The following is an 8,047-nucleotide window of genomic DNA, read 5'->3' as shown; positions in this document are numbered from 1 at the left end:
AATGCACAGAGGCAGCCATAGCCCCACTGAAGAGGCGGGGCATCCGCATAGCAACATACATAGACGATTGGCTGCTGCTATCAGAGTCCGAAATAATGGGAAGAGAGCACACCAGGTTGACAGTGGATCATCTGATGGCTCTGGGTTTCACCATAAACTACCAAAAGAGTGTCCTGCAGCCAGCTCAGGCCATCTCTTTCATAGGAATAGCTCTAAACTCCGCCTCGTACAGAGCGTGTCTCTCTGTGGACAGAGTAAAAAAATGCTATCACATGCTGGCATTTTTCAGTTGGGAAGATATCTCCCATTCAGAAAATGCCTGCAGATGCTGGGATTAATGGCGTCTTCACTGGCAGTCATTCCACTAGGCAGACTGCATATGAGGGAATTTCAGCGATGGGTTGCATCACTGAGACTGAATCGAAAGCGCCATACCTACCGCTATATCAGAGTGACAGCAGACTGCGCTGCAGCACTCCACTGTTGGAGAAATCCCACATTTCTCACTCAGGGGGTGTCACTGGGGGCTGTCACAGCCAGAAAGGTGGTGACCACGGACGCGAGTCTCACGGGCTGGGGTGCTACTCACGAGGGCAGAGCAGTGAGCGGCAGCTGGGGCTCACAACAGAGGGGTGCTCACATAAATTGGCTAGAATTGCTAGCAGCATTTCTAGCACTGAGACACTTCCTTCCCCTGTTGAGAAACCACCATGTTCTGATCAGAACAGACAACACCACTGTTGTGGCATACATCAACAGGCAGGGCGGGTTACGTTCCCGTCCCTTGCACATGCTGGCTCGCAGACTGATCATGTGGAGCAGCATCAATCTATTGTCACTGAGAGCTACTCACATTCCAGGAGCTCTGAACTTGGGAGCAGACTTAATGTCCAGGGGAAACCCGCAGTACGGGGACTGGACCCTGCACCCACATGTGGTGACCCAAATCTGGACCCGCTTTGGCCAGCCACAGGTCGATCTGTTTGCCTCGAGGGAGAACGCTCAGTGTCCACTGTATTTCTCCCTGAGGGACCAGGAGGCTCCGCTAGGGGTAGACGCATTAGCTCACAACTGGCCACATGCTCTGCTTTATGCGTTCCCTCCGCTGGCCTTAATTTCTCCCACTCTAACCAGAGTGAGAGAGAGAGGGCTAACAATGATATTGATCGCCCCAAGGTGGATGAGGTCCCACTGGTTAGCGGAGATTGTGCCCCTCTTGTGGAGCGAACCTTGGCCTCTCCCTCTCCGACGAGACCTAGTCTCCCAAGCCAGGGGGGAGATTTTTCACCCTCACCCCGAGCGCCTTGCCCTGTGGGCTTGGCCCGTGAGAGGTTGAATCTGAGTACGGCAGGACTCCCCCAGGGTGTTATAGCCACTATTCAGAGTGCTAGAGCCCCCTCCACAAGATCATTGTATGAGAACAAGTGGAGGGTATTTGAGGAATGGTGTGGAAAGTCTCACACTCTCTCCTTTCAATGCTCTGTGACAACAATTCTCTCCTTTCTCCAAGAACTGTTAGATAAAGGAAAGGCCTTTTCCACAATTAAAGTATATCTAGCAGCCATTTCAGCCTGCCATGTGGGCTTCGTGGATGGCCCGGTGAGCCATCACCCGCTAGTCTGCCGTTTCATGAAAGGGGCACGACGGCTCCACCCGGTGTCTAAACCTCTCGTTCCCACGTGGGATTTATCCCTGGTGCTGGGGGCAGTTTCACAGCCACCATTTGAACCACTAAACCAGGTGGAAATAAAAATCCTGTCTTTGAAGACTGCATTGCTCCTGGCTCTCGCATCTGCGAAGCGTGTCAGTGATATTCATGCGCTGTCAATACACAAAGAGTGCACCCGATTCACGCGGGATAACTCTAGAGTCACACTCAGGCCAAATCTGGCCTTTGTGCCCAAAAATCCTTATCTCCAATGCACCCCATTGGAGCTGGAAGCTTTTTGCCCTCCTCCTTTCTCCTCCCCTGAACAGGAGCGCCTACATGCTCTCTGTCCAGTTAGGGCTTTATGTACCTATATGGAGAGAACGAAGGCTTTCAGGAGGTCGGATCAGCTGTTTGTTTCCTGGGCTAAACCACATCTTGGCAAGCCCGTTAGCAAACAACGCATTTCCCACTGGATTGTTGAGGCGATCCAATTGGCTTATTCCAGCACGGGTCTGCCCCCCCCGGAGGGACTTCGTGCTCATTCTACCAGAGGGATGGCAACCTCTTGGGCCCTTTTTTAGGGGTGTCTCTATAGAAGAGATATGTGCAGCTGCGAGCTGGGCTTCACCTTTGACCTTTGCAAGGTTTTACAGGTTGGATGTCACTGCACCGTCTCTAGCCCACACTGTGTTAAGTGTGGGTCCCCACGAGACCTCCTAAATTGGCAGTCAGTCGTTCAGATGGGCTTATCTGGCAATACGGGAGTCTGCATATCCCCATAGTGAGACACCGAAACGAATGTTTGAAAGAGAACTTGAGGTTACTCTATTCCGTAACCCCCGTTCTCTGATAACATGAGTGAGGTGTCTCACCAGATCACCCTCCTTGCACGAAGCGAGGAAGAGGTGAGCTTATCTTGAATGACGGGTGACGCTGCGTCACACCCTTTTATAGGGAAGAGGGTGGCCCCTCCCTGACGCAAGCGTCACGACTGCCAGCCAATACTGGCTGGAGTAATGATATAGAGGCTTCTGAGGACAACGCTGAGAGAGCGTTCCCCATAGTGAGACACCTCACTCATGTTATCAGAGAACGGGGGTTACGGAATAGAGTAACCTCAAGTTCTTTCTGCTCTTGGTTCCATATGATGTCAGTAGGGCACACAGCAATACATCTGCTGTTTAAACCTTCTGTTTTTGAGGGGCACCCAATCAGAAGAAAGTTGGGATAAAGATAGAGGAAAAAATATAAATAAACTGAGGGACTGGTCTAAGCCCCGTATGAGATAAATAAGGACTAGTATGATCTGTGAAATTATGCATAGCTGCTCTATAAGTCAATAACAATGTGGATTTGATAATGTACACAAACAGTCTCTGTGCAGCGCACATATCCATCTATTGTATCCATCCATCACTTTCTGCTTATCCAATCCAAGGTTGGGGTGTGGGCCTTATACTAGCAGGGCAAGAGGTAGGGAACACCCCAGAAAGTTCGCTAGAACACCCCAGAAAGCCCTAGTCTCTCACAGGGCTAACAACAGGGCTAACACAGAAGACAGATAACCATTCACATTCACACCTACAGCCAACTTAGACTAGACTTAGGGACAGGGGGAACATGGAAACTCCTTACATGTGTTTTAAGCTTGTGTTTTAAAGCCCTCCAACAATTTTAAACTTTGTATCTGAGATTTGTGCTGAACAAAACATCTTCCACCTCACAATTAGAGCACACTTCTGTACGGCCGATGAAATGATTTGTGAACTACACCACACAGAGTTGAGACCCAGATGACTTGCCCTGAGGTTAACACTCCACAAAATCATGAAAGACTCAAATGCATAACCGGTCCAGTTGTGCATGGCATCCAAACAGGAGGCTTGTTCCTGAAGTTTCCTGTAGAAGCCTTTAATTATCTTCTCAGTGACAGCAACCGGTGTCACGAGCGCTTGTTCTCACAGAAATATAAGTAGTAAGACTCGAATGTTACAGATGTGTGCACTCATGTGCGTATATGTGTGGTCCCTGGACAAGGGAGTGTTGCCTCTGACCTCTTTGCTCCCTCAGACAGACACACAAAAGTTGTCTGGAGTGTGACTTCCACCTTTTCCACATCAGTCCTCTCTCTCAGACGCCATAAAAGAGATGCTCAAAGACAAACTGTTCGAAATAATCCTTCATCACAGCTCAAGGGTGCAATCGAGTGTCACCACACAGTCAGAGGTTAAGGGTGAAGTAGGAAATTGTACCACCAAAATGTCTCCACACCTCTATTTTTAGTCATCTTGTGGGTTAATTTGTTTTACCCAGGGGTGAGTGCAGATAAGAAGGAAAATCCACAAGCAGGATACAGGGATCAGATCCTTAAATGTTTGCTTAAGGTGATCCAGTATCCAGAGCCAATTCACTTTATAAGCCATTTGTAAGTGGATTCTTCCACTCAAATGGCGTTGTCGGATGACTTGAAGTTACTCTCGATGGTCGGCAAACTGATGAAGTATATCAAACACACATATGAATTTATATGCGATTGTAAGATTTGTAAGGTATTGGCTTGTAGTAATGCTGTAGGTGTGATTAGGTGGGTGTATTCAGAGGATTTTGCTTGTAGTCACACCTCACATGTGTTTGAGCACACAGGCACACACACAAAGTTTTTCCTTTAGTCAGTTAGTATTACATAAAAAAAAAAAGCATTCAAATATTATAATATGTCCTTCTCTTGTGAATCCAGTGTCACTTTGTGAGCCCACTCGACCTTAAACAGAAATCTATTTAAAAAAAAGAAAACAAACTGTACCTAAAGTTTGGGCTTGTGGCAAAGAGACTTGCAGGCACTGCACCTCTAGTACCTCAGAAGAGAAAAGATATTATATATATGAAAAAAAAATTGTTCCTTTTTTTTTTCAATCAAACAAAAATCAAACAAAAATTAATGGTAGTCTCTTTGTTTCTTTAAAATTCATGAAATACTAATGTAAATACATGTTGTACAGTATTTGTGTAAAGCCTCTTCACAGCATGAGGAGCCCTGTTAAGTCGGATTATCTGAAACTGTTACTCTAAGCCCTGATGAGGTGAGGAAGCCCCTGGGGGGAGACTCATTATTATCAATAATCATCAGCTCATCTGAGTCATATTCAGGTATGTGCATCTCCTTATCCTTCCTGTATAAGTTACACTGGGCATGTCTCGTCTTGTTTATTCCTCTTATAGAGGAAGCTATAGCTGTGAAAGCAGCAGCCTTTGAGTCCTTGGTTCAAAGTATTACATCACCTTCTTTAGAAAACCCCTTTGATGTGTTCCCATCTCCTCTTCAGTCAGTCTAAAGACACAAAACCCTTTTGTACAAGTGTCTTCCTGATGAATAATAATAAAAGACATGTGAAAACATGTTTCTAAGTCTTCAGTTCAGCACTTTAGCCCTGCTCAGAAACATTTAGACTTTAAGACTTTAATGCCAAAACAGCTGCTTTTTCATAGACTTGTAAAACTGTTAAAAACAAACAAACAAACAGATTAGCCACATAAAAAAGAACATAATGTAATTTTTGGACATTATTACCATACTTCTGCATAAAGATGCAGACGCATACCCTCAGTATGACTTGATGAAAGCAGATGTGACCTTTTATCAGACTTATTAAATCCAAGTAAAAGTTAAAAAAAAAAGAAGATTTTAATTCTATTTTGTTTTGATCTTATCAAATTGCAAGAAGAACATACTAACACTTTTTACCAGATATATATTAGATAGATAGATAGATAGATAGATAGATAGATAGATAGATAGATAGATAGATAGATAGATAGATAGATAGATAGATAGATAGATAGATAGATAGATAGATAGATAGATAGATAGATAGATAGATAGATAGATAGATAGATAGATAGATAGATAGATAGATAGATAGATAGATAGATAGATAGATAGATAGATAGATAGATAGATAGATAGATAGATAGATAGATAGATGCATGCAACTATTTGTCCCTCACAGCTGTAATGTAACTGTAAAGGATTTACAAAATGGTGCAAACCACTGGTTAGACTAAAAAACAGGAAGGACATTAGACTTTGCCAGAAAACTGCCCTGGAAATCTTTGGATAGATTGAACCAAGATGAACTTGTACCACAGTGACGGGAACAGAAAAGTAGGAAGAAACGGCTCATCATACAAACAATACCACATCATCTTTCAAACATGGCACAAGCAACATTACAGTACATGTATGCACAAAGGTCACACATTCAAAGTGTGTTTTGATAGTGTGACAGCTGAAAAAGGTATCGGGATGATTTGTGAAATGTACAGATCCATACCTTCTGCTCAATTCAAGAGTTTCTTGAGGCAAAGAAAGGAGATATTCTTCAGTGCTTTTCAGTTATTAAATACAACACTGAATACGAATGCACAAATAAACAGCAACTGAGGGAGGTTTCAGTAAAGCATCTGAAGGGAGGAAACAATTATATTTCTCCAGTTACCTTTGCTGCCTTTTCCAGCTTTATCCCAGTTGATGAGCTTTTCATTAGTGTAACTACACCAGACAGTACCATATGACATTGTTAGCATTTTACATTATAAATGAGCCATCTTTTTCCTCTTGAAGTGTAGACAGTCACAGATACAGTTAGGCTGCACAGCGTTTGTCACAAAGCCATTTATCTTTCATTGATTTGCTTCTTTCTCTGGACACATTAACCAGCGTCTAATCCTCTTTCTTAAACAAACTTCCCATCAGATTCTTTTGTAGTTCACAAAGCCTTAGTCAGTGTGTGGAGGAGTGGGAGGGGCTGCATGTCAGATGGGAAAAATATCAAAGCACAGCTCAACGCTCAACCAAATACCCATGACAAAATCTGAAAAGCTGACTGTTGACATGCCCATTCATAGTCTCCCACACCCAAAGACACACAAGGCAACCAGGTAGGAGGAGTCAATGGTATTGTTCTTCCAGTGACTCGAGGTGGTCTGACCCCACACCCAGCTGTTTGGACCTCATTATTGGCTGCCAGTTTCTGTGGCAACAATAAATGCCAACCTCTTCCATGACAACAATGACAGAGTATCATAACAAGACCTGGGATAATCCCTCCTTTATCAAACACATACACTGAGGCGTGAAAAGCACATTCCTCTCACTTTTATCGTGAGTATGCAGGTATTGACTTAGCTGAAGTCAATACCTGCATAGTGAACTTTACAGTGAACATCCATCCAGATTGTTTGGTACAACGAATGCAGTAAAGCTTTTCATTATGCCTCATCACCAGTAGATGATATATATGATATACATGCAGTAGTGGTTTAATCTGACCTTTTTCTTTAGTAATGATTCAATAACATAAAAGTGGTTTTTTATATGTAAAATCTGAATCTGTAAGTAATTTCAATTTTAAGATAAATTGAGTAGATAAAGAACATATTTGGCTCTTATATGTAATAGCCTTTTTTGTAAATTATATATATATATATATATATTTATTAGAGATGGACCGATCCGATATTACGTATCGGTATCGGTCTGATACTGACCCAAATTACTGGATCGGATATCAGTGGGAAATAAAAAAATGTAATCCGATCCATTAAATATCAAAAAAGCACCTCACAAAACTTGCTACACGGCGTAACTCGGCTCATAACCGTAGCACGTTGCAGCAGTATGCATCATGTGATAGAGCAGCTGTGTATATTTGTTGCTACCAAACCAGCATTTCATCTCCGAAGAAGTTTTCCCAGAGAGAAGTAAAGCAAGTGTCTAAGTTCATCTCTGAATGTTTGTAAAGCATTCCCACGTTAAGCTTAACCACCGATATATGGAGCGACTGCCTCTCTCCCTCTCCTGCTGCTACTTCAATCGTGAAACTGCTTAATGATCAGCTGATCGGCTTTTCTGTCGTGAGTCCGTCTCTCTTCTTTGTTTTTGGCCCACTTCTCACCAGAAAGAGGAAACCAGCGGCTGAACAACAACAGCACTATGTGCAGGGGCGGATCTAGCAAAGTTTCGCCAGGGGGGCCGATAGGGCATTAACAGGGAAAAGGGGGCACAAAGACATACTTTTCTTTCTTATTCTCATTTAAAATGTCTAGCTTTTAATAAATAATTATCTGAATCTTACACCCAAAGTTTTAATCTGATGTAAAATATATAGAAGTCCATTACTGTATATAGTAACTGTTAAGTCTAATATACCCTAGTAAGCTATAGTACTTTTTCCTTTGGGGAAGTACCATCTGTGCAGTCTGCAATTCTGTTGAAGAAAGATGTTGAATCTATTTAATTATTCTTGAAAAATAATTTATTTCTGTGCATTTTCCCCCCTGCATCAAATTAAATTTGATTACATCGATTAAGCATCATGAGGTGGAGGTGGGGGTGGT

At 43.1% G+C, this 8,047-nt stretch overlaps 1 pseudogene; it reads right to left on the bottom strand.

Annotated features, from left to right (window-relative positions):
• Nucleotides 1-883: 883 nt before the first annotated feature.
• Nucleotides 884-8,047, bottom strand: part of LOC146517132 (annexin A5-like) — a 16,506-nt pseudogene continuing 9,342 nt past the window's right edge.

The sequence above is a fragment of the Neolamprologus multifasciatus genome, chromosome 6, assembly GCF_963576455.1.
Source record: "Neolamprologus multifasciatus chromosome 6, fNeoMul1.2, whole genome shotgun sequence".
Taxonomy (NCBI): domain Eukaryota; kingdom Metazoa; phylum Chordata; class Actinopteri; order Cichliformes; family Cichlidae; genus Neolamprologus; species Neolamprologus multifasciatus.
The sequence above is the reverse complement of the archived record's forward strand: the minus strand, read 5'-3'. Positions and strand labels throughout refer to the sequence as shown.